The 24,550-nt window shown below is 44.3% G+C and overlaps 1 protein-coding gene across 2 annotated transcripts in view; it reads left to right on the top strand.

Annotated features, from left to right (window-relative positions):
* grip1 (glutamate receptor interacting protein 1) overlaps nt 1-24,550 on the top strand; it is a 325,906-nt gene that overhangs the window by 13,663 nt on the left and 287,693 nt on the right. The window lies entirely within an intron of this gene.

The raw sequence follows: 24,550 nt of genomic DNA, 5'->3' as shown, positions 1-24,550 counted from the left end.
CATTTCATGTCTACATTTAAGACACTCAAACTTTAATTCACCAGAGGATGAAGCTGGAGATGGTTATTTTGTGGTTTCTCGGACAGTTAGGCTGTGTTTGTGAAACAAGTTTAACCTCTGGTTGTGAGAAGTTGTGCTATGGTCGCAGGAACATTTATCATGTGGTTTCGGGGTGGTTGTGATGAGGTTGTGAGATGGTTGCGATGTGGTTGATCGATTGGTTTGTTATGTGTAATGTATGTATGAAAGAAGGCATATGGCTACAGCTCTGGTACAGCGACACAAGGCAAAACCCCCTGAAGCTCTTTGTTGTTTTACTTGTATTGCATTTTTGTGTGTGCCTTTGTTTTTTGTATCAACTTTGTTTCCTGTGTATTTCGGGATGTGTGTGTGTCCTTTTATGTGTCCGATGTTTGTTTCTAACTTGCCTTCGTTTCGGCTGTATTGTGTGTGTGTGTGTGTGAGGGGGGTCTTTAACAGACATCCATCTCGCTTTCCCGTACAGATTTCAATGTACAGAACTCCAAAAAGAAGAATCGCTTATATTGTCCTGCAAGTGAGAGTTTCAGCACTTAATGATTTTCCATCTGGACCCTGTCAGACTGAACAGAAACTCAGTGGCCAGATAACTCCTGTTCACTGTCAGCCCTGCCGAACTCAACTGGCCAGACAGATGAATGCACTGGGTTCTTCAGGGTAGCCCCACTAACTGTAGGCTTTCATGGCCCCGCATATCAGTCAACACCCTAACTGTTTCTAGGTCACGATATTAGCTTTGTGATTGGACTTCACAGGTAGTATAAGAAGGTTTTCTACCCGGGTTCCCAGTGTTTTCAGCATCGATTGGCTGGTAACAGACTTAATTTCTAGACACCTCTCAGTGTTTTTGTCTCTCTCTGTGTGGGTGTGTGTATGTCTTTTTGTGTGTTTCTCTGTATGTGTGTGTGTGTGTCTCTGTGGGTGTGTGCGTGTCTCTTTGTGTGTGTATCTGTATGTGTGTGTATCTGTGTGTCCCTGTTTGCATGTTTGTATGTGTGTGATTCTGTGTGTGTGTGTGTGTGTGTGTCTCTGTTTGCGTGTGTGTGTGTGTGTGTGTGTGTGTGTGTATGTGTGTTTGCCGGTGTGTGTTTAGAGTGTCTCCTCAAAGCCAATTAAAGGGAAGTTATCATGAAGCGAGGAGGGTACCATTCATGCAACCAGACTGGGGAGAGTGGATCCTGGCATGGAGGCCCTGTTTGCTTTAAGACAAGCACTGTCTAACACACACACACACAGACACATACACCCCCACACACAGACACACACACACACACCCCACACACAGACGCCATGCAGATTGACAAGCCAGTTTCACTCTCACATAGTCGTTTAACAACCCGAAATTCTCTGAACATTGATCCAACAGCTTACCTCAACATTGATGACTATCCGTCATACCGTCTATCCATTTTCTCTTACTGTCTCTCTCTGATTTTCACTCCCTCTCTGACTCACTCTCTCTGCCTTTGACTCTCCAGTCTGCCTTTGACTCTCCAGTCTGCCTTTCACTCTCCAGTCTGTCTTTGACTCTCCAGCCTGTCTTTGACTCTCCAGCCTGTCTTTGACTCTCCAGCCTGTCTTTGACTCTCCAGCCTGTCTTTGACTCTCCAGTCTGTCTTTGACCCTGCAGTCTGTCTTTGACCCTGCAGTCTGTCTTTGACCCTGCAGTCTGTCTTTGACCCTGCAGTCTGTCTTTGACCCTGCAGTCAGTCTTTGACTCTGCAGTCTGTCTTTTACTCTCCAGCCTGTCTTTTTGACTCCGTCTCCATGGCAGTGGCAGCAGCACCAGAAATCGATTCAACCTTGAACCCTGCCTTAGAAAACGTAAGAACATTTGAATTATACTACGCATAGACTGGAGCAATGGAGCTGGAGAGACTGTGTGAATTCATGTAGTTTTCTACTTGAGTACTCTCTGCTGTCATATTGATACAATTTGACACTGGCCTCCCTCCCTCCCTCTCTCTATCTCCCTCCCTCTATCTCCCTCTCTCCATTTCTCACTCTCTCCATATCTCCCTCTCTCCATATCTCCCTCTCTCTTTATATCTCACTCCCTCACTTTCTCTTGCTTAATTATGGACTGTGCTCAACGTATTATCTGTATTGACGTCTAATAGAAATGATCATCCTAAAAATGGAGTGTGATTTTTCTTTGCCATGACACAAGACATGGTTGTGCTGTGCCAGTAGACGGGTCATTAACCTTGCCTAACAACTGGAGCGAACAGCGTAAGACGCTAAAATCCCAGGCTCCATTTTCGATCTTACGTTGAACAAAAATCTTTATTTCTTGTGTTGCCAAAACATGCAGAGGCGTGTTTTCAAGATGGCGCCCTGTCACTGGTCCCAGTGCTGAATAGGGAACACAGTGCCATTTGACATACATACACACTGAACAGAAAGAAATCAGATCCCTTCTGATATTTATGCATAATGTAGTGGTTGACCGGAGCAAAGCGGACACGTCTCTGGAGTGGCAAATGGCATGCTAAGGTTGGGCCCGAGGGATGAGACCGGGGCCTCCTGAGGTATGCCTGCTCTGTCATATTCCCCTGCCATTTTCCATGACGTGAACTGTAGGATCCTACTGTAGACATTGTGTCGTGGGGGGGTCGTGTCGTGTTTAAACTGTGGCGACCTGATTGGACGAATGCTAGTCTTGAGTCCGAACTGCTTTCACGCCACAATGCAGTTTAAAACATTCTGGCACCTTCCTCATCGAGCTTTAAGTCCCTTTTACTTGACCTTCCTAGTTACTTACAGACGCTGCATTGATCTTAAGCCTCTTAGATGACAACCACATTGCACGGTCACAGTGTTTAGGAAGTGGTCTGTAGGGCAGTCGGGACAAGACAGATCCAAGTTGTTGGCACTGAAAGTCGCTGTTCTAACCTGTCTTCCTCTGTTCATCAGACCAGTTGTTGCTGATAGAATTTCTCCTGGAATAACAGCCCAACATCAGGTACGTGGTGGGACGGTGAGGCCAGCGTGAGGAAGGTTGGGTCGGTGAATGTGTGGCCTTTGTATGCTGTTGTAGAGGGAGTCTCTGTTGGGAGGCCTGGGAGGAGGAGAGTGGAAGGGATGATTTGGAAGGGAGGCCTGGGAGGAGGAGAGTGGAAGGGATGATTTGGAAGGGAGGCCTGGGAGGAGGAGAGTGGAAGGGATGATTTGGAAGGGAGGCCTGGGAGGAGGAGAGTGGAAGGGATGATTTGAAAGGAAGGCCTGGGAGGAGGAGAGTGGAACGGATGATTTGGAAGGGAGGCCTGGGAGGAGGAGAGTGGAACGGATGATTTGAAAGGGAGGCCTGGGAGGAGGAGAGTGGAAGGGATGATTTGAAAGGGAGGCCTGGGAGGAGGAGAGTGGAACGGATGATTTGGAAGGGAGGCCTGGGAGGAGGAGAGTGGAACGGATGATTTGAAAGGGAGGCCTGGGAGGAGGAGAGTGGAAGGGATGATTTGGAAGGGAGGCCTGGGAGGAGGAGAGTGCAAGGGATGATTTGGAATGGAGGCCTGGGAGGAGGATGGGAGGGGAGTAATATATAAAGGAGGAGAGGAAGCAAAGCTCCAAAGGGCTTCATGGTACTGTCATTATTAAGGCATATTTACTATATGTTGATTGATATGGTGTTTTCTGACACAAACCCTCACTGAATGTCATGCAAAGTTAAGCTGAATTATATTGTGTGTTCTGACAAACTTGGTTGTTGAGGATCAGCAGTGGCTTTGATTTACAGGAACACTGTTGTCTTGTGTAGGTGCTGAAGATGGGGATATTTATCCTGCTGGGGGATGGCAATGAGATTTGGCCATTAATTTGTCTTACCTTATGTTTACTCCATACTCACTGTATTCCCAGACCCACTACAACAGTCCTTTTAACGCCGTATTTAGGTTGAAGGGAGAGCCCGCTTTAAAAGAGAATTTCCCATGATGCTAGATGGTTCGTCACCCTGAAATTACTTTCAAGGGAATCTTTAATCCATGGTTCTTTAAACATTTTATACAAACTTCTGCTAACTTAAGCCACAGCTCGTTAAAAATGTAAGGTAGGGGGGCTGAAGTTAGCTATAGTTTGTGAGAGTTGTGTAAGGAAAACTGAACCATGTATTACAGTTTCACAAAATTGATATTATCCTTTAAGCTGGGTGGTTGTCGGTGGTTTTACTGTGTCTGTGTCTCAGTCAGCAGGAACAATGTCAGTTGTATTCCCGAGCCGCTTGTGGAGATGGTGATGTGAATGGACAGCCTGAGACCTGCGGCTGGATCTGTCTTTTAGAAGACCCAACATATATCGGACAGACAGACAGACTGACTGACTGACTGGATGAGTAAGGGGGTTTTGAGGCTCTGAGGAGAAAAAAAAGAGACAGAAAGAGACAGAGTGATGGAGAGGTGGGGAGAGAGGGAGAGAGAGAGAAAGAGAAAGAGGGAAAGTGAGTGTCTAAGAGGGTTTTCAGCTTAACTAACTGTATTTAGAATCACAGGCACAGAACGAATCCACCGTTAGTTTGATGTCACTGGTGGTGGAGTGTTGGTCTTTGTAAGGATTCAAAAGGGTGGTTTTCTTAGTCTGACTCAGTTAAGCTCCCAGCTGTTATGCTACTAAATATCAGATCCCAGAATACTCCAAAATGTGTGCATAATGTTTGTGAATGTCACCTGGTCATTAGTACTGTCTCATCCTATATGGTCTCATTCACGGTACACACCAATTGCACCAGTGAAACCACCCACTCTCATGACACCCACAGCAGCTGGTGCTCCTAGTGCTTGGCTAATGCGGCGCAGTGGGGCTCATGTGGAAAATTACCCTAACCACATTCGCTGTAGCTTGTGACTCAGTTACTGGCTAAGGAAGCACAGTGGTTGGGTCCATGAAGACTTGAGCTAGCCTGCGACTCGCTAAGACGGTAGAGTGGAGGTCCAGGGAGATTTGCAACTGCATTAGCCATGTTAGTGGATGACTCAATCAGTGATTCACTAAGATTAAAATAGTAGAATAACAGCATTGGTCCATGGAGAGTTGATCTAGCTGGTAGCAGTTCGCTAAGACAGTAGAGGTACAGAGTACCTTGGAGAATTGCACTTACCACATTGTCCATGCTAGTTGGTGACTCAATTACCAGCTGGCTAAGAGAGTACAGTGTTGGTCGGAGGAGAGTTCCGCTAGCCAGATTATTCCTGGTGGTGACAGTGATGTTAACCTTTGAACCCTGTTTGCTCCTGAGGGGTTGATGTTGAATTGCAACAAGCAACTGCTCCCCCTATGGAGTCTACCGGAAATGGCTTGTTTTGTTATAGTTTTTTTTGTCCACCAGCTTAATACGAATATATGTAATATATTTCACAGCAATTAAGACGGTGCTATATCTACACTCTGAATTACATGTCACATGTACTGAAATCGATTGGTGTGGAATTTAAGCAACCAGGAAATAGCAGAGCAATTTCCACAGTGGCTGCCTGACTGTCTTAGTCTTCGTGATGCAGAAGGCGGAATTTTTTTTTTTGGGGTGGTTGAAAAAACACACACCATACTTCCATTGTTCTTGGATGTGTGTTACGTTGCCTTTCATATAATGGAATAAATTCAAAATGTAGTTCCTTTAAGTGACTCAGTTTCCGGGCGCGCGTCTTGACTTTTCCCCACTGTTCATGGTCTGTTGCTGCGGGGCATGTGCCTCGGGAGGGGAGAGGCTGGGAAACCCTGTCAGGTGATGTGAGCAGTGTGCGAACGCCGACCGCTGAGTTGTTCTGACAGCAGCACGGCATGAGGTAGTCATGAAAGCTGTACACGCACAGCTTCTGCACTGCGTTCGGTCAGAGAGCCCCGGCCCGGGAAACGTCACGCAAACGGCAGACGATACGCCCTCTACGGGGACGGGGACGGGAACGACGACAAGCCCCGCTGAATGTGAGAAGCCAACTTAATCCTAAACTGATCCCATCCAGTAATAACAGCAATCTGCCAGAAGTGTTCCAAACTCAGCCCTACCCTGCCTTAGGACTCATTCAGATGACTGACTATCGGACGAGAGGCCGTGCGTGTGCTCTAAACCCCCCCCCCACACCCCACCCCCCCTGCTCCATATGTTGACCCATATGGCTGGACATCAGAGAGTGTGGCCCGACTTGCCTGACCGGGTCAGCGTGACGGTATGGCTCTCTCCGGAGATGTGAGGCTTGGATAGGCTGGAAACAGACTGTGAGTCTCAACAGGCACCCGACGGGCCCTGGTCTGAATAGAGGACTGTAAAGGGAATGGGGGTACCGTCTGGGGGCAGTGCTAGCGTCTCTCACTGGGAACGAAGCTAAGGACATTCGTTGGTGTGTGTGGTCAGTTGACCTCTGACCTGTGGTTGACCTATGACAGTGTGCTTCTCTTGCTCCGCTTTTCTGTTTTTCTCCTTCTCACTGCCTTTCTCCCTCTCTTTGCCTCTCCCTGTCCTTTTCTCCCGCCTTTCCTTGCTCTCTTCCATCTCCTGCCTCTCTCTCATCTCCTGCCCCTCTCTCCATCTCCTGCCTTTCTCTCTCCATCTCCTGCCTCTCTCTCTCCATCTCCTGCCTCTCTCTCTCCATCTCCTGCCTCTCTCTCTCCATCTCCTGCCTCTCTCTCTCCATCTCCTGCCTCTCTCTCTCCATCTCCTGCCTTTCTCTCTCTCATCTCCTGCATCTCTCTCATCTCCTGCGTCTCTCTCATCTCCTGCGTCTCTCTCATCTCCTGCGTCTCTCTCATCTCCTGCGTCTCTCTCATCTCCTGCCTCTCTCTCTCCATCTCCTGCCTCTCTCTCTCCATCTCTTGCCTCTCTCTCTCCATCTCCTGCCTCTCTCTCTCCATCTCCTGCCTCTCTCTCTCCATCTCCTGCCCCTCTCTCTCATCTCCTGCCTCTCTCTCTCCATCTCCTGCCTCTCTCTCTCCATCTCCTGCCTCTCCCTCTCCATCTCCTGCCTCTCTCTCTCCATCTCCTCCCTCTCTCTCATCTCTTGCCTCTCTCTCTCCATCTCCTGCCTCTCTCTCTCCATCTCTTGCCTCTCTCTCTCCATCTCCTGCCTCTCTCTCTCCATCTCCTGCCTCTCTCTCTCATCTCCTGCCTCTCTCTCTCATCTCCTGCCTCTCTCTCTCCATCTCCTGCCTCTCTCTCTCCATCTCCTGCATCTCTCTCATCTCCTGCCTCTCTTTGTTGGGGGGATTTCTATCCATCTGCCCTTTTTATCTTCCTCCATCTCATCTCTCTCTTTTGTCCGTCTCCTATTTTTCCTGTCTTTCTCCATCTTCGACCTCTCTTTTACTCCATCTTCTGTCTCTGTCATCCTCTATCTCAAGGCCCTCTCTTCTTCCACCTCCTGCATGTGTTTGTGTATGTGTGGTCTGCTATGTGTGTGTGTGCCTTTCCATTGGCTTAATGCTTTATCTCCCAATGACACATTTCCCTGCTGAAGAGCCCAGCTAAGTGGTGTGTGTGCATGCCTGTGAGTGAATGTGAATCGGTGAGTCAGTGTGAATCGGTGAGTGAATATGAATCGGTGAGTCAGTGTGAATCGGTGAGTTAGACTGCATCTGTGAGTTAGACTGAATCTGTGAGTGAGTGTGAGTCGCTAAGTGAAAGTGTGCTTGATGTTCAACAGCAAATATGAGTCTCTCATTGTTTATTTGTGAGTGATCATCTGGTATTCTTTGCTCTTGTCTCACCTCACGTTTAGAAACAGAAAAGCAGCAAAAACAGGGAAACTTTTAAAAGGGCCAAGTGGAAAAAATCTTGTTGTTTCTCATAGGGCTCTGAGCAAAACTAGTGAAAATAGGAGATGGTGAAATAGAGAGACATTAGATGGAGAAAGATAGATAGAAATCCCCCCAACAGAGAGAGGCAGGAGATGGAGAGAATATAGGGCAATTTGGGATTCACGGAGAGATGTGTCTCGATTGTGAGAGATGAAGCACTTCCTGTGCATCTCTGTCTGTGAATCTCTATGGCTGGTTTTATGTTTGAATAGACATTTAATATAAGTGTTCAAATCCGAAGAAAATAAATGACAAAAGTGTTATTTCAAGGATGTATGTGGATTCATACATATTGTGACATTAAGCAAATAGGGATATTTTCGATGACTCAGAGACAACTGTGAACCTGTTGCTTTCCGCTATCTGATGGGTGAAGAATACGTTGTATGTCTCCATTTGGGATGCAGCGTGAAGCAGCGAGCCGCACTTTTCCCTCATGCTAATTCTGGTGTGGGCTAAAACACCAAACCGAAGACGGCAGGAAAACTATAGTAACCATCACAACAGTATATTGGGCTATATTGGGGCTTTAACAAGGGATATCGATGTTCCGAGGGAAATCAATTTTCCTTACCTGCCTATGCAGGCAAGATGAGTCACTGATAATTGGTGAATCTGGGCGATTGTCCCCAGAGGAAAATAAGCCTGAACATGGAAGCCGTGCTCCAGTGACGTCGCTGTAACATCATAGATTTAAGCTCCTCTATAGACTAACCCCCTATATTTAAACTGTGCCCACTGCACCTCTGTACGGCCCCCATCTGTCTGCATCAACTGTGAAATACCAGGGAGGCAGGAAGAGATCAACTTACCTTAGAGACACTGCTTTTGTTTTAGCGTATCTGTATCACCCTACTGTATTAGGTCTGTATTGCTGTGGAATAGGGGGCTGTTTGGACTAGATGATCTGTGTTACTGTGGAATAGGGGGCTGTTTGGACTAGATGATCTGTATTATTGTGGAATAGGGGGCTGTTTGGACTAGATGATCTGTGTTACTGTGGAATAGGGGGCTGTTTGGACTAGATGATCTGTATTATTGTGGAATAGGGGGCTGTTTGGACTAGATGATCTGTATTATTGTGGAATAGGGGGCTGTTTGGACTAGATGATCTGTATTATTGTGGAATAGGGGGCTGTTTGGACTAGATGATCTGTATTATTGTGGAATAGGGGGCTGTTTGGACTAGATGATCTGTGTTACTTTTTTGGGCTGTTTTTCACCAATAACATTGTCAACCCCTTTTCACTACCAAGTCCTTTCCCAAACCCTCTCATGATGTTTCTCAGTGAACAGCCTGTCTGACTTATCAGACAAGTGGTCGGTGACGGCAGGATTTGAATGATATTGATCTAATGATGTCATCAGACAATACTGTATTATTCCGTGAGATAATTAGCTGCTAATAAGTCTAATTACTGCTGATAACTGAAATTGCACATCCATCCTCCCGACACTGCCCCCCGACCCCCAAAACCGACTGGGTTACTGCACCTATGTGAGAACTGAACAGCGTTTGTGAGTAATTTGTTCCGTGTTTTGGTCTTCTCCTTAGAGGCTTTTGAAACTAACAGGAGCAGCCAGCAAAGCTGCAGGGGCGTCCCAAAATCTGTTCTTCTTTTCCACCACCTACAACTCTCTCTTTTCCTTTTATCCCCCTCTCTCCGTCCCTCCCTCCCTCCCGCACTCACTCACTCCCTCCCTCCCTCCCGCACTCACTCACTCACTCTATGCGTCTCCCCCTGAAGAGTAACAGAATATAGTAGTAGTATTTCTGCTCTACATCCATAACCTACTATCACAGTATCTAATGTGTTCCCTTGTTGATCCGAGTGAGGAGAGATGTGGAGGCTGATGGATGACGAGCCTGCAGATATTCCTGTGAGCCAGCTAGCCAGCCCGCGTCTGGGTGAGCACCACACCCTCATCCACCACAACCTCCACCCCCCCCCCCTCCACCACCCCCACCTCCACACCTTCCTCCTCCCTTCGCGAGTTGTAAACTTCCAAGCAGTCTCAGTCCCCCTTTCCCGGACCCACCCCGCAGTCAGGCTGCACGCACAAACAAAGGTGTCAATTACTTTAAATGGAGAATGAAGTGGTGCTGTGAGGAGTGCAGGCCATATTGGAGTCTCGTCTTTGACTCCAAGGCTAATTACCAATAACACAACAGTTTATTCTGGAGTTTGCTCAGGCGTGCAGGGAGCTATCGTTGGTTTTCTGATGAGAATATCGAGTGGGGGGGTGTTGCTGCTGCAGGCGGCTCTTCTAGTGTCGGTGGCATGAGATCAGTAGTATTGAGATTAAAGAATTACAAGCCCTAGAAGAAAAAAGCCCCGACTGAGAAGTTTCTTCCTCCTAAATCAAATTTCAGTTGAGCAGCTGAAGATGCAGAGGAGGGGTGATCATCAGACACGAAGCTGCTTGCATGGAAAAGAAGGGAAAATGCTGGCTTTGGTGAGCAGTTTGTCATGGTCTCCCTGGGGTGGGTTTGAGACTCGAGCATAAGCCTGACTTACGTTTTGTTTCCACGGCGATGTATCAAAACGTTTGTTTGCTTCCCAAACATTCTGCCAGCCGGTGGGGTTTGGTAGTTACTGTCAGTTTGTCATTGCATCTCTCGTTTTGTGTCTGTTTCTCTCTTTCACTCTCTCTTTCACTCTCTTACTATGTGTCCCACTCTTTTTATGTGTCTCTGTTATCTCTCTTTTGTGCTGTTTTACCCTGTTTATCTCTCTTTCGCTTTTGTCTCTCTGTCTTTTTTTCTCTGTCTGTTTTCTGTCTGTCTTTTCTCTCGCTGTCTTTTTTCTCTCTCTGTCTATCTCTCTCTCCACAGTCATTAGCTGTGTGCTGTAGTGACCTGCACTTTCTAATTTGTTCGGAGATAAATCTCTCCACACCGGTGCCTGCCATATCCCCTTTCATCTTCCTAGTGTTCAGTCACCCTTTAGCTGTGTCTTCCTCTGTCTCCCTATGCCCCCCCCCATCTTCTGTTGTCTCTCTTTTGTGTCCACCGTCCTCACCCAAGCTGTCAGACCCCTACACAAAGACCCCCCCCCCCGCTCGTATCCTCTGACTCGGCTTAATTGAAGCTTTGCTCTAAGACAAGCCGTGTGTGTGGTGTGTGTGGTGTGTGTGGTGTGTGTGGTGTGTGGTGTGTGGTGTGTGTGTGTGTGTGTGGTGTATGTGCTGTATGTCCATGTCCTCTCTGTGTTTGTGCATCTTTGCGGCGGTGGGTTGTGAAATCCCTCTGACACTAGTAGTAGTTTTCTCTTGAGGAACACAGGAACCACAGCCTGTCCGTTGGTGGGATCCGCCATGGGGGGGACTCAAACTCCATCTCCCTCCTCCCAAAAGAGTGGTAGCGGTCGTCAGTGGCCCAGGGCGCAGTAAGAGGACACTTGCTGAGACGGCATGTCACTACAAGGCCGAGCTGCAACCCCCCCCCAGGATAATAGGACCATTCAGTCCGGTGGTGTGGAACGTACCATTCCCAGTGTTCTGTCAGGGGGTGTGGAACGTACCATTCCCAGTGTTCTGTCAGGGGGTGTGGGACGTACCTTTCCCAGTGTTCTGTCAGGGGGTGTGGGACGTACCTTTCCCAGTGTTCTGTCAGGGGGTGTGGGACGTACCTTTCCCAGTGTTCTGTCAGGGCGTGTGGGATGTACCATTCTTAGGCTGGTGAGTGTGGTACGAGGATTATGCCTCTAATCGTGTTGTCTCCCTCTGGATATGCTGTCACCCAGTTTTGGATTGGTTGGGTGTGTGTGTGTGTGTGTGTGTGTGTGTGTGGGACATGGGGTTCATTGTTTACAATTCTGCAGACCTGCTCAGATGCACAGTAGCATTTCAAAGCAGTGTTTCTGTTTGTCTATTCAAGTCAATCCCCTGCCATGCTAGGTTGTAGCGACCACTTCTGTAATCCATGGATTTAAATGAAATACATCAAAATCACTTCGATTTGTATGGCCACAATGGAAGATTGCCCAGTTCTTTCTCTCCTCCCCAAGCAGATAAGCATTTGCCAGCTAAAGATTTTATACATATTTTTCAGTACTTTGTCACATGTCAGATTTTCTAAACGCTTAGCGAAAACAAAGAGGTTTAAATCCCAGCTGAAAGCATTTTTTAAACAGTCGAATCATATTGTTATGTCTTTCTCAGGTTAGGGAGGGAAAATGGCAGGCGGATTTCTCAGCAGGCATTCATTTATAAAGTCTTTACCTGTCTGACGTAGCTTTGTTTTCTTCTGGCAAGTCACACTGACAGACGTGTGTGTGTGTCTCAGTGACAGAAACATATATTCAAGGCTGAGTTGACAGGGAGGAATACTATCTGCTGATGACTGTTATAATGCTTTAGTACAGACGTGTCGTAATACTCCATGTTCCTCTGATCAAACGTGACTTCCAAGTATGCAGAACCATACAGATTCAATACATGCGAACACATGACACCAAGAGCAATGGAGAGAATGCTGTTTATTTTGCAGTGAGCCGGAGTTAATGAAGGTTGTACCTAGTTAATGAGTTCTTACGCAAGCAGCAATATAATGTGTACGGTGTATCTCAGTGACGTCATCCTAAATCACCTCTATTAACACTGTTTCTGCTGATGTAATGTCTTGAGTGGTGTGCGAGCTGCTAGCTATAGACCCACCATGTAATTACTTATTCCCTTATTTCCCATTGGCCTATTTAAATATAATCTGGCATGTCAGGGGGATAATTCATTAACACACAAAATAGACTCTGTTTTGTTCAATTAATGGTTTTAATCAATGTTATTTGAAAAATACTATTTTAAGACTAAAGTAATCGGCTAAGTAGGATGTTATGAAGTTGTAGAATAAATGGGTAGCTTTTCTCCAGGAACTGCTGTAACACTGATGTTTTTCTGTAACAATGGTTTTCGCTTGGTTATGTTTTTCATTTTGTTTTTGCTTCTCTGATCATTTTTGTTTGTATGATCTGGTTCTCTGTGTGTTTGGTTCAACACCAACATTTTTTGGAGACATTCTTGTAAACTCTTGTACTGTCTATGTGTTCAATAGAAAATTAGAAACACAAACCTGATGTGACGAACATGAGTGGCCAGGTATATGGTGAGGGCTGAATGACAAATAGAAATGCGATCTGGTGTGGAGGTATTCAGCCATGTAACATCCACAAAGGACACAGGAACATCTAGACTAACTCAATTCTGATTGTCCAAGTGAACATGAAAAGTCACCTTCACCTGTGAAATTCAGTTGAGAATGAGTCCTCGAATTCCTTTACTAAAAATTACTTAGCATTGTCATGTTTTTCCTGTCTCAAGTTAATTAAATATTTCCTTTGCAGCAAGCACAGACAGGTGAATCAATGAATACAATATACACATAGAAGACTATGTATGTGTATAGATTGTGTGTATTCTGTAAAGTGTTCAGGAGGGGAGAGAAAAGGGGCTTAATAGGATGAATCAACATAATGTGTAGATCAGCATATCCAAGCCTCTCATCACTGTGTTGGGCAGCAGTGACAGTAACACAGATACTGCAACACAGCCATTTTACAGCACCTGGTCTCTCCTGAGCCCTTGTCTTTCTGCAGTGTGGTTTTGGCAGTGACGACAGAGAGAGAATGCAGTGGCAGAACACCTGACCACTGTGACTGACCCAATGTTATGGAAAATCTTCACGACTTTGGACGCAGGGAGCGTTGCCTTGCTATATGGAGAGCAGCCATCACAGCGCAGACCTGGCTCTCCAGAGAATACAGGCTAGGCACACAACGTCTGCAGAATGAGGTGGAAACCGAGCTGCACTTCCTAACCCGCCAAATGGATAACCCCATTAGAGACACACGTCTAGCGTAGATCATACAGAGCCATTAAGATTTGAAATCACAGTCAAACATTGAGAAACACCCACCACATCTCTGGCGCGTAATACCGCCTTTTTGAATATTTTTAGTTAATTAAAATATGTTATTTTCCAGTTGCTTTGGCAATGTTAATTAATGTTTACCGAGCCAATAAAGCCTTTTAACTGAATAATTGAATTGAGGGAGCACAGACATAAATATTTTTTCTCTTCAATACACAAAAACATTTGATTGTTTAATCAATACGTTTTTACAACATGACTCAGCTTTTACACTCAGTAGCTGGCCTATGCCTGTCATGTAAAGGGTCTGTGATTGGTCAGATCTTTGTGTTAAGCTGACTGGTTGATTGGGGGGATAGGATCAGGGTGGTTTTAAGGACTAGTGGTGGTTAGCCGTTTATCGATGTTGTTCTCAGTAATGGAAGCAACACATTGCAGGTCATGATCTGTGTGTTTGGACACTGATGCCTGCCTCTAGCTACTGAAAGAAAATGACCTTAAGTCAGATGAGCACAGCAGGCTGTGGAAGCCATTATGCTTCATGTGAACCTCCTTCTTGCTCCTCTTCTTCCAAACCGATTAGACCAACAGAGCTTGCCTGCCAGTAAGGCTGCCTGGGTTCCTCTCTTGGTTCCTGTCCGAATCTCTTGATGGACTGATTGTCTGTTCCTCCTGCTCAGGAGAAGAGAGTCTGGTTAGGTTAGGCATTACATCTAGATAAAGTTTAGGCATAAATGTTACTTTATTGAGGTTAAGGTTAGGGTTAGGGTTAGATTAGGGTTAAGGTTAGGGCAAGGGAGCATGCAATTTCTATTTTCTGGTCCCCATGAGGATAGCCATACAAACTTGTGTGTGTGTGTGTGTGGCAGTAGATTTTGGGCAGGCTGATATCACATAACAGCAGGTGCATCAGCAAAGAGCCTGTTAACTGCAGCTGGGACTGAACAAATGACTCACTAGCTCATTCACACACACACACACACACACACACAGTGGAGAGAACACAGTGCTAATGTAAGAATTGCACTGGTGCAGTGTAACAGTCTCTCTTACCTGGAGGGACAACAACCGGATTGAATGAGACAGGAAGAGTGAGACCCAGATTCTGAGAGCCAATAAACATTAAACCACTATTAGCGTGTAGTTGTAATGTGATTCACGACTTGGAATGCAGTCTTGGTACAACAACAAAGGTTATGTGCGAACTATAACCGCCAAGTGTGAAAAGGATAATGGCGGCAGAGCGATGATGGAGCAAATGAATGTCTGGATAACAGGTTGTGTGTGCCTGTGTGTCTGGCCCTGAACAATGGCAGAGAGAGGAAGACAGTGGAAGAGATGGACAGGGAGAGAGAGACAGCCAGAATAGTCGTGGATAGTATAAGCAACAGAGACAGATCAGTAATAGTCAACCTAAATCTGGGAGTTTAGTTCTCATCTCTGTTGATATCTCATCTGTGTGTGTGTGTTTGTTTGTCTGTGTGTGTACGCAGTGTTCTCTTGGGACCCATTCCACCCGCTGTAGGTAGAGGGAGAGCGAGAGAAAAAGAGAGACTGATATTGAAAGCAAGAAAGGGGAGAGAGAGAATTTGCAAGTGCGAAAGTGTTACAGGGAAGAGAGAGCAAGATGCAAAGAGAATGAACAAGCAGAGAGAACCAGAATAGGAAGAGAAAAATTGTGCCACTCTTCAACTAATCCCCAGAGCCGAGTTAAGACATCAATGAAATGTTGGGGCTGAATTAACAGCAGCAAATATAGATTCATCATCAACTGAATGTCATTTTTCACACCCTCTGTCTGGTTCTTCTTCCTAACCGGCGAAACACATCAAGCTCTAAGAGGAAGGATTTCATTGGGATCCCAAAAGCAGCAGCCCCATCCTGGACCCCAGCTATGTAGCAGGACACCGTAATGCAGACGTCGTGTTTCCTGTGTGGTTCCTCCCCAGGACGATGACGACACACCCCAGGGTCTAATACAAGCCACGGTTACCTGGATACCAACATAGGCCCTGAGTAGAGGTTGCCCCCCCCCCCCCCACTCCCTGGAAGCCCAGACACTTGAGGGGATTGACGAGAACTGGATTTGAATAAATATGGACATGGAGGTGCATAATGCAGAACTGCCTTCTCTGCTGGAGATGGATTAACTGTTGCTTATCCAGTACCCTGGCTTAACCAACAAGCACAAGTAATACCACTACTATTGCGACTGTTAGTACTACTACCAGTACTACTACCACTACTACAGTACCACCACTACTAATACTTTAATAAAATGCTGTAGCAGACGCTTTCTTCTGTTCCGCTCTGTTCCACACCGCAGCGTGCAGTACGGTCAGTACTGTCTATTACTGGAACTCGATATTGACTTAATAATTACTGTGCTCCCTTGAATAGATGTCCACAAGTGTAAGTTCACAGTAAGAGACGTATACTATGTAAAGTATATGTCAAGGATTGGTGGCCTTGGGGGGGTCCAACAGTCTGATCTGTTGACTGTGATGCACATGTTTTGCTGCAGCCGGGCTGTGAATCCTGCCCATTGGACTTTCAGCAAGAAACCCTCTCCACACTTTCCAATACAATAGAGTGTAAAGAGGGCCTGAATATATATATATATATATATATATATATATATATATATATATATATATATATATATATATATATATATATATTACTTGTGCTTGTTGGTTATATATATATATAAATAGAAAAAGTTAAATCGCATGAGGGGAAAATAGGAGAGTTATTTAAACAGCTTAAAGTATGTAGTCCCGTTCTGCTTTTGTAGCTTCCAGCAGAGATAGGTATCCCTGGCTAGTTGGGATTAAAGAGATGCAGCACAGATGCTATCTTGAGATGATTAGTTTGAGTTGTAATATACGCATGCATTTAAAATCGCCGTAATGAAAATAACATGGAACTAGTGATTAACTAACATGTCCTCTGGGTTTCATGTTTTGAATAGATTTACATTGGGAGCCTCATGTTTGTGTGTGTGTGTGTGTGTGTGTCTTTCTTTCTTTGTGTGTGTGTGTGTGTGTGCCTGGGTGTGTACTGTAAGTAAATGAGCCAGCAGGGGCCGAGGTGGGGTTGGTAATCATCTCACTTTTCATTTCCAACTGGAATGGTAATTCTTCATTCTCTTTCATCCTTCCCGGCCTCTCATAGGACCGTCTCTCTCAGCTTATGTGAGTGGCAAGACACTGTATATATTCTGCACCGACGTAATAAAGACTTGACTTGTGTAAAAGGATTTAGCTCTATTTGCCGGTGCATTGTGTAGCTCTGAAAGGAGTCCATCCAACTGAAATAATCTGTTTCCCGATCCCTTCTCTTCATATCTGAGGTCAAGCCGTGTGTGACAAAGCCAAGTCAGAAACCCCTGAAGGGTATAGATGGTGGGAGACATATTGAGAATCTGAAATTGCATTTCCTTGATTCCTTGTCTCACCTCTCCTTTGCCACATTCTTGTAGCCCCGTTGGATGAAAATCTCGAAGGTCCATCCCCTTTGACCTTATCTAATACGTTTGCAGGAGGCAAAGGAAATGGAATTGGGATTTTTCCTCCAACACAGCCAACCACCCAACTACAAAGCCCCATTCAGACTAGGGTTGCACGATATTGGAAATTACTGACACTGCGATATTTAGTTTTTCTGCGATATATATTGCGATATGAAAAATACAGGATGTCTTCAGAAAGAGCTTTGGCTATCAACCTGACAGTCTGTATCCTTCATTTTACCCCAGCCCCATCCTCTACAATAAAAATATATGAAACATATATAAAAAAATATGTATGTCAGAACGGGTTGCTAGGTAATAATATGTAACAGTAATAGTATAGCAATCGCAACAGTAGTAAAATAGAATGCGCAATTGGGCAAAACTTACCAACTGCAAGTTGCAGTCTGTGGCCAAAGCACTGCAATCTGGTCCACTTGTTCAGGTGCAGCCTTCAACAGGTTTGCGGCATTGTCTGTTGTAATACAGACTAGACGACTCTCATCTAGGCCCCAATCAGCTAAAGCTTCTCTCATCCCTGTTGCTATGTTCTCACTTGTATGATCCTCTGGGAAAAATGCAGTTTGCCAACAGTGACTTTTCAGATGGAAGTCCTCATTGATAAAGTGTACGGTCAGTCTTATGTAGGGCTCCGTTGTCCGACTAGACCACAAGTCCGTTGTTGCTGTATAATATTCCACTTGTGACAGCTCTGTTTCAACTTGTCTTGCATTCTTCGTACAGCTCTGGGGTGGCAACTTGAGAAAACTAGTTGCGTGATGGCATTACATTGTCGCAAATCCCTCCGGCGCAGGTGATCCCCCCGTTGCTCCGGAGGTCTACGTCACCAGCCTTCTAGGCACCACGGTTCTGGCTAATCACCTTCACCCCGGACTGTCCCCATATTGTCGCCCACACCTGTTTCCCATTCTCACTGATTTTCATGCCTGTATATATGGCCCTGTTTCCCCATTGCTGTGCTGGTTATTATTTCCATGTCACCGTGCGACTATTCTATTCTATGTGTGTTGTATCGTTCCGGTTTCGTCCGCGTGTTCTGTTTTGGAGGCTTTTCACCTCACTTTACTTTGTCCTTGCCCAGTCAGTTGTTGACGTGCTTTGAGTTGGGTTATAGAAACCCTTACCACATTTCCTGCGTCTGTCTCCACCCCCTACAACACTGTGACATACATACCGCTAGTCAAGTAACCGGATCATGTTTTCAAAACCCTCTTTGGTAACCGTGTTAATTGGTACCATGTCTTCGGCGACGTGAAATGTTATTGAATCTGTGATTTCTCTCTGCCGTTTTGGAACCTTTCACGTAGGGTGTAGTACTGGCATATGCATCCGAAATAGATTTTGGCTTTGGAGGGCATTGAGATGCTTTGCACTCGTCATATGAAGATTTGTGGTTCCGCCTTAAATAATCAAACAAATTGGTCGTGTTGCCTTGTGTTGTGGCAACAATTGCAAGGCACTCTCGACAAAGTACCTGTTTTTGGTCAACATCCTGTTTGTAGCCGCAATATTTCTATATAATTGATGATTCATTTCTTTTTGCAACCAAATTCTCCATTTTGGTCTTTTTTGCCTGTTCCTCGCTCATCATTTCGTCACGTGCAAGCAGAGCCTACATGTCAGCCAAGTGCAGCAACAAACTTCGTGTTTAAAATAATAATAATAATAATAATAATTAACTGTGTATCCAATAACCCATAAATCAGAGTAAATTACCTTATATCAGACAGATATAATGCTAGTTTTCCATTTTCAAAAACAATATATTGTAGAATGATATATGTTTACCTTACTAAACCACACGTTCTACAATGTGACTACTGGGGATGCGTACATCGCAATGTCGATGCTGAAATGATATATCGTGCAGCCCTAATTCAGACCTCACGGACTTGGGGTTATTTTACCTTGATTGACAGGTCCAGTGATTGTGTTTGCTGATCCATTCTAACCCGACAGCAACAGTAGCACCTGGCAGTTATAGTAACACCTGACAGTTACAGTAACACCTGACAGTTACAGTAACACCTGGCAGTTACAGTAACATCCGACAGTTATTGTAACACCTGGCAGTTACAGTAACAACCGGCAGTTATTGTAACACTTGCCAGTTGCTGTAACACCCGGCAGTTATATTAACACCTGGCAGTTATAGTAACAACCGACATTTGTAGTAACACCCGGCAGTTCCATTAACACGATACAGTTTTAGTAAAACTTGGCAGTTCCATTAACACCCAACAGTTATAGTAACACCTGGTAGTTCCATTAACACCCAACAGTTATAGTCCACAGAGGTGACAGACATGGGGTTCTGAGTAATAAAGCTGGGATTCAGAGTTGTCTGAATACCATTACAGTTTAAGGTTGTTTATGAATCATGGTCTCAACTCACTCACACACACAAACACCCACTCACACATCTTACTGGCTGAGGAGTGCCACTGATGAATCATACCTACTGGTCGGTCTTGAGTCAACTCTGTAAAGGTGTTACTAATATGGTCTGAATGTCCAGCAATGACTCAATTTGCCGACTGGTGATGGATCACAGAGGAACTCCATGGATGCGGACGCCTCATCCATCTCATGCGGAGGCCTCATCCATCTCATGCGGAGGCCTCATCCATCTCATGCGGAGGCCTCATCCATCTCATGCGGAGGCCTCATCCATCTCATGCGGAGGCCTCATCCATCTCATGCGGAGGTCTCATCCATCTCATGCGGAGGTCTCAACCACCTCATGTGGAGGCCTCAACCACCTCATGTAGAGGCCTCATCCATCTCATGTGGAGGCCTCAACCACCTCATGTAGAGGCCTCATACATCTCATTTAGATGCCTCATCCATCCCCTTAATTCCCATCAAGGCCAAATACGATCCCTCATTTGTGGGTGATGTCATAAATAGACATGCATTTTTTAAATATGTGTGTATGGCTTAGTGTTTTATAATTAGCATTTCACTGGCCTGAAATAGTTAAATGCCTTTTTTTATCCTTTAATACTTAGATGTATTTTTTTAATGTGTTCTTTTGTTTTAATAGAACCTATAAAAGGGATCTTGTTTTGGGAGTGGAACTCTTAAGAATATTAATACCCAAGAATGCATTGCAAGTGTAAATTTTAACATTTACATTTTGGTTGATAGTTTCCAGAGCTGCTTCTTTAGGGCAAGTAAAAACTTATTTTTAATTTGTATACAGATGCAAAAAATACTGCATTTCTTTGCTATTTTAGGTAATACATAATTTGTGCACATGTCCGGTTCATATCTTGTGGTGGTGTTCGTCTAGTCAGGGCTGATTTCACACACCAGTTGGACAGTCAAGGTTCTGATCATTAGGCTTTATGAGATCCATCCAGACATAACTAGGCAAACGCCAAACAGCCTAGCCCCAGACTGTAATGTGGGATGTAAAATACTGTGAGTGTGAGTGTGTATATAATAACATAAATTACCCGTAGTGACAAAGGGCAGCAAATTGGAATCCATTACCCAGAATGCCGAGCAGCAGATTGATTAAACAAGGAAAGTCTTGTTCATTACTTGCAGCCAGTCGGTTCTCTCTCCCTCTCATTAGGACGACAGTACATGATGATGAGATCAGCTGACTGTCCATGTGGTCTCGAGAAAAAAGGGTCCTCTCAGTTCCCACAGTGTTGGTGATAATGAGGACATTGGTGGTGAGGATGATGACGGTGGTAATGACTGTGGTAATGATGGTGGTGACAATGATAGTGACAATGATGACAGTGATGCTGATAGTGATGGTAGTGGTGATGATGACATTGGTGTTGGTGGTGATAATGATGACAGTGGTGGTGATACTGCTGCTTATGATGGTGCTAGTGGTGAGGATGATGGTAATAATGATGGTATTGGTGGGGATGACAGTAGTGATGATGATATTAGTGATTATGGTCATGATATTGGTGATGATGGTGGTGGTGATGATGGCAGTGGTGATGATATTGGTGATGGTGGTGGTGATGATGACAGTGGTGATGATGATGGTGGTGATATTGGTGATGGTAGTGCTGTTGATCACAATGGTGGTGATGATGCTGGTGGTGATGATAGTAGTGGTGGTAATGGTGATGATATTGGTGCTGATGGTGAAGGCTGTGGTGGTGGCAATCATGATGGTGGTGACGATATGTCTTATCAATCTCAGGCATCCTCAGCTGATGTTTCCCATATGGATGACATAACTGTTTGTCACCAACCTGCCCTGTCAGCCGAGATGAGCAGTAATCATTCCCCCGATGCTCTCTCACGCTACTGGGAGCCCCTCCTAGGCCCCAGATTCTCATGGGTAATAACTGCAGAGGGGTCATTCTGTGCCATCAGTTGAAATGGCCTATGGCTGAATCTCAAATCGCATACTACGTACTACAAGTACATACTTCACAGGTGATTGAGAAGTATGTACTGTTTAGTATATAGTTAGCAAGTTTTCCAGTAGTGGGACTGATTGGAACATGCTACATTGTTGTAAGATTTAGTCTGAACTAGAACATTTTGTCTCACATTAACATCACGCCAAGTTTGAATATTTAGCTAAACACCATTAATCATTGTGTTAAACCAGTGGTAAACTGTGACTATTGGAGCTAGGCCCTCAGTAGCGGAAAAAGATCTTACGTCATACATATAGAACTGTGTATACAGAACATGAATTGAGGCCTTTTGTTTGAGGACCTGTGTTGGAGCAGCAATTCTTTGATGACAGAGTCAAACCATCCTAAGCCACGCCTCGGCTGTGGCTGACAGAAGCAGCACTCGTACACAACGGTTGCAAATATTGATGGCAGGAACCACGTTAGAAGAAAATATAACTGTTTCAAATTCAACCACACGACTACTCACTTTGTTTCTATACTACGGACAGTAAATCCTGTCAGAGAGCAAAACGTTGTGCTCCATTCGATGTTCTCCAACATGCAACAATAAGAAAATACCAATAATACGAAACGTCATGTACCCAGTACATCCAATTGCAACGTTACTACCACAATTGTCCCGCCTATTACAAGACAATTTGTCATTGGTTAATTCTACTGTCATTCCCAAAGGCTGCTCTAATTGATGTCAATGGCGTTGACTGGTGCCTTCTATTCAAAGCCTGAGAGCCTAGCCAATGAGTATTGAGCCAAGCTAGATTATTTCTACCAAGAGACTACTCAAGAAAAATTCTGATTGGATATTTTTTCCCTCTGGGATCTTCACCCTTCTTTTTTCATTTTCCAACACAAACGGAAGAAATTCAACAGGGCAGATCATTACAGTTAAGACAAAAAAGATAAAATCAATAAAAACTAAATGTATTATGCAAGTTATTATAGATACAAATCTGTACAGATTTGTATCTATCCTTTGGCCCTCTCTGAGGAAGTAGAGGGCCCTGACGGTTCCCCACTGTGTAAAACGGACACAGTTTATGAAGTTAATTTCCACCACAAATAGCATCTATGAAATGTATGGCTTTTGCCACTGGCCATTTTAATAACGTACAAGCCAGGAATACGAATATCTTACTACTTGGAATAAATGAGCCCATGCTAGCAAGACTGAAGACAAACTTTACACAGCCAAAGCTATTTAATTTCATGGCGCAGCAATGTTTGTTTTTCATTCAGACGTGAATGACGTTGATGCAATAACTACCAATATAGGTGACGATAATTAACTTTTTTGTCAAATGGGACATTCTAATCTTTTTTAATACTAATCTGGCATACTATATAGTATGCAAGTATGCGATTTGAGATTTAGCCTATGTCTACCACAACTCTTCCTGTTTTTACTGTGTTCCATAGACTGTAGGAACGTCTATGCCAAATAAAAACTGGAGACTGGAAGAGAGAAGTGCTAGGTGATATGTTATCATGTCTGCAGAACTGACTGGAATTCATCAAAGTCTATCCGTTGATATTTATCGTATAGATTTTTTTTTAAACGTGTTTTAGTTCTGAAATCTGGAATCTATTGCTAAGTCACAGTTTTGACTTATCAAAGAAGTAGCTCTGTTGTGTTGATTTTATCATCAACATAGCCACTGCATTTAAATAAAACTCTGGATTGAAGCATTTATTTTTCTCTGACGGGCAGGATATTTATATGTATTTATATAGCCCTGAAATCTCTCAGGCTGCATCATATTCTGCAGCATATTCTCCCGATTAAGGCTTCAACTTTCTGCTGCTATTTTTCATTTTTATGTGTGTGTATATGTGGTTTAGTGTGTGCATAGTTGCATATGTGTGTGTGTTTTGGGGGAGCCTGTCATGCTTGATGCATCATGTTTTTATGGAGTTGACCTGCCAAGAGGGGAGAGAGACTGAGGGGGGGGAGAAAGACCTAGACAGGGAGATAGAGAATGAGAGGTGAAAGATTGAGGAGCGAGAAAGAGAGATCGATTTTCTCAGAATTTAGAAATTATTTTATTAGCATCACTGTGAACCTTATTCATGTCAGCAATAGAAATAACAAAGACATAAGACAAATGCTCAACCAAAAACATAGACACAAGACAAATGCTCAACCAAAAAAATAGACACAAGACACATACTCAACCAAAAACATAGACACAAGACACATACTCAACCAGAAATATAGACACAAGACCCATACTCAACCAGAAACATAGACACAAGACATACTCAGACAAAAACATAGACACAAGACACATACTCAGCCAAAAACATAGACACAAGACACATACTCAACCAAAACTATAGACACAAGACACATACTCAACCAAAAACATAGACACAAGGCACATACTCAACCAAAAACATAGACACAAGACATACTCAGACAAAAACATACTCAACCAGAAACATAGACACAAGACATACTCAGACAAAAACATAGACACAAGACACATACTCAGCCAAAAACATAGACACAAGACACATACTCAACCAAAACTATAGACACAAGACACATACTCAACCAAAAACATAGACACAAGGCACATACTCAACCAAAAACATAGACACAAGACATACTCAGACAAAAACATACTCAACCAGAAACATAGACACAAGACACATACTCAACCAAAAACATAGACACAAGACACATACTCAACCAAAAACATAGACACAAGACAAATACTCAACCAAAAACATAGACACAAGACACATACTCAACCAAAAATATAGACACAAGACACATACTCAACCAAAACCATAGATACAAGACACATACTCAACCAAAACCATAGACACGACACATACTCAAAGAAAAGTGAGTAAATTAGATTCATAAACATGACAGAGGCAGATAGTGCTGCTCCACCAGAGCAAGTGGTTTTA

The sequence above is a fragment of the Esox lucius genome, chromosome 18, assembly GCF_011004845.1.
Source record: "Esox lucius isolate fEsoLuc1 chromosome 18, fEsoLuc1.pri, whole genome shotgun sequence".
NCBI classification, from domain to species: domain Eukaryota; kingdom Metazoa; phylum Chordata; class Actinopteri; order Esociformes; family Esocidae; genus Esox; species Esox lucius.
This window is presented reverse-complemented; position numbering and strand designations above follow the sequence as displayed.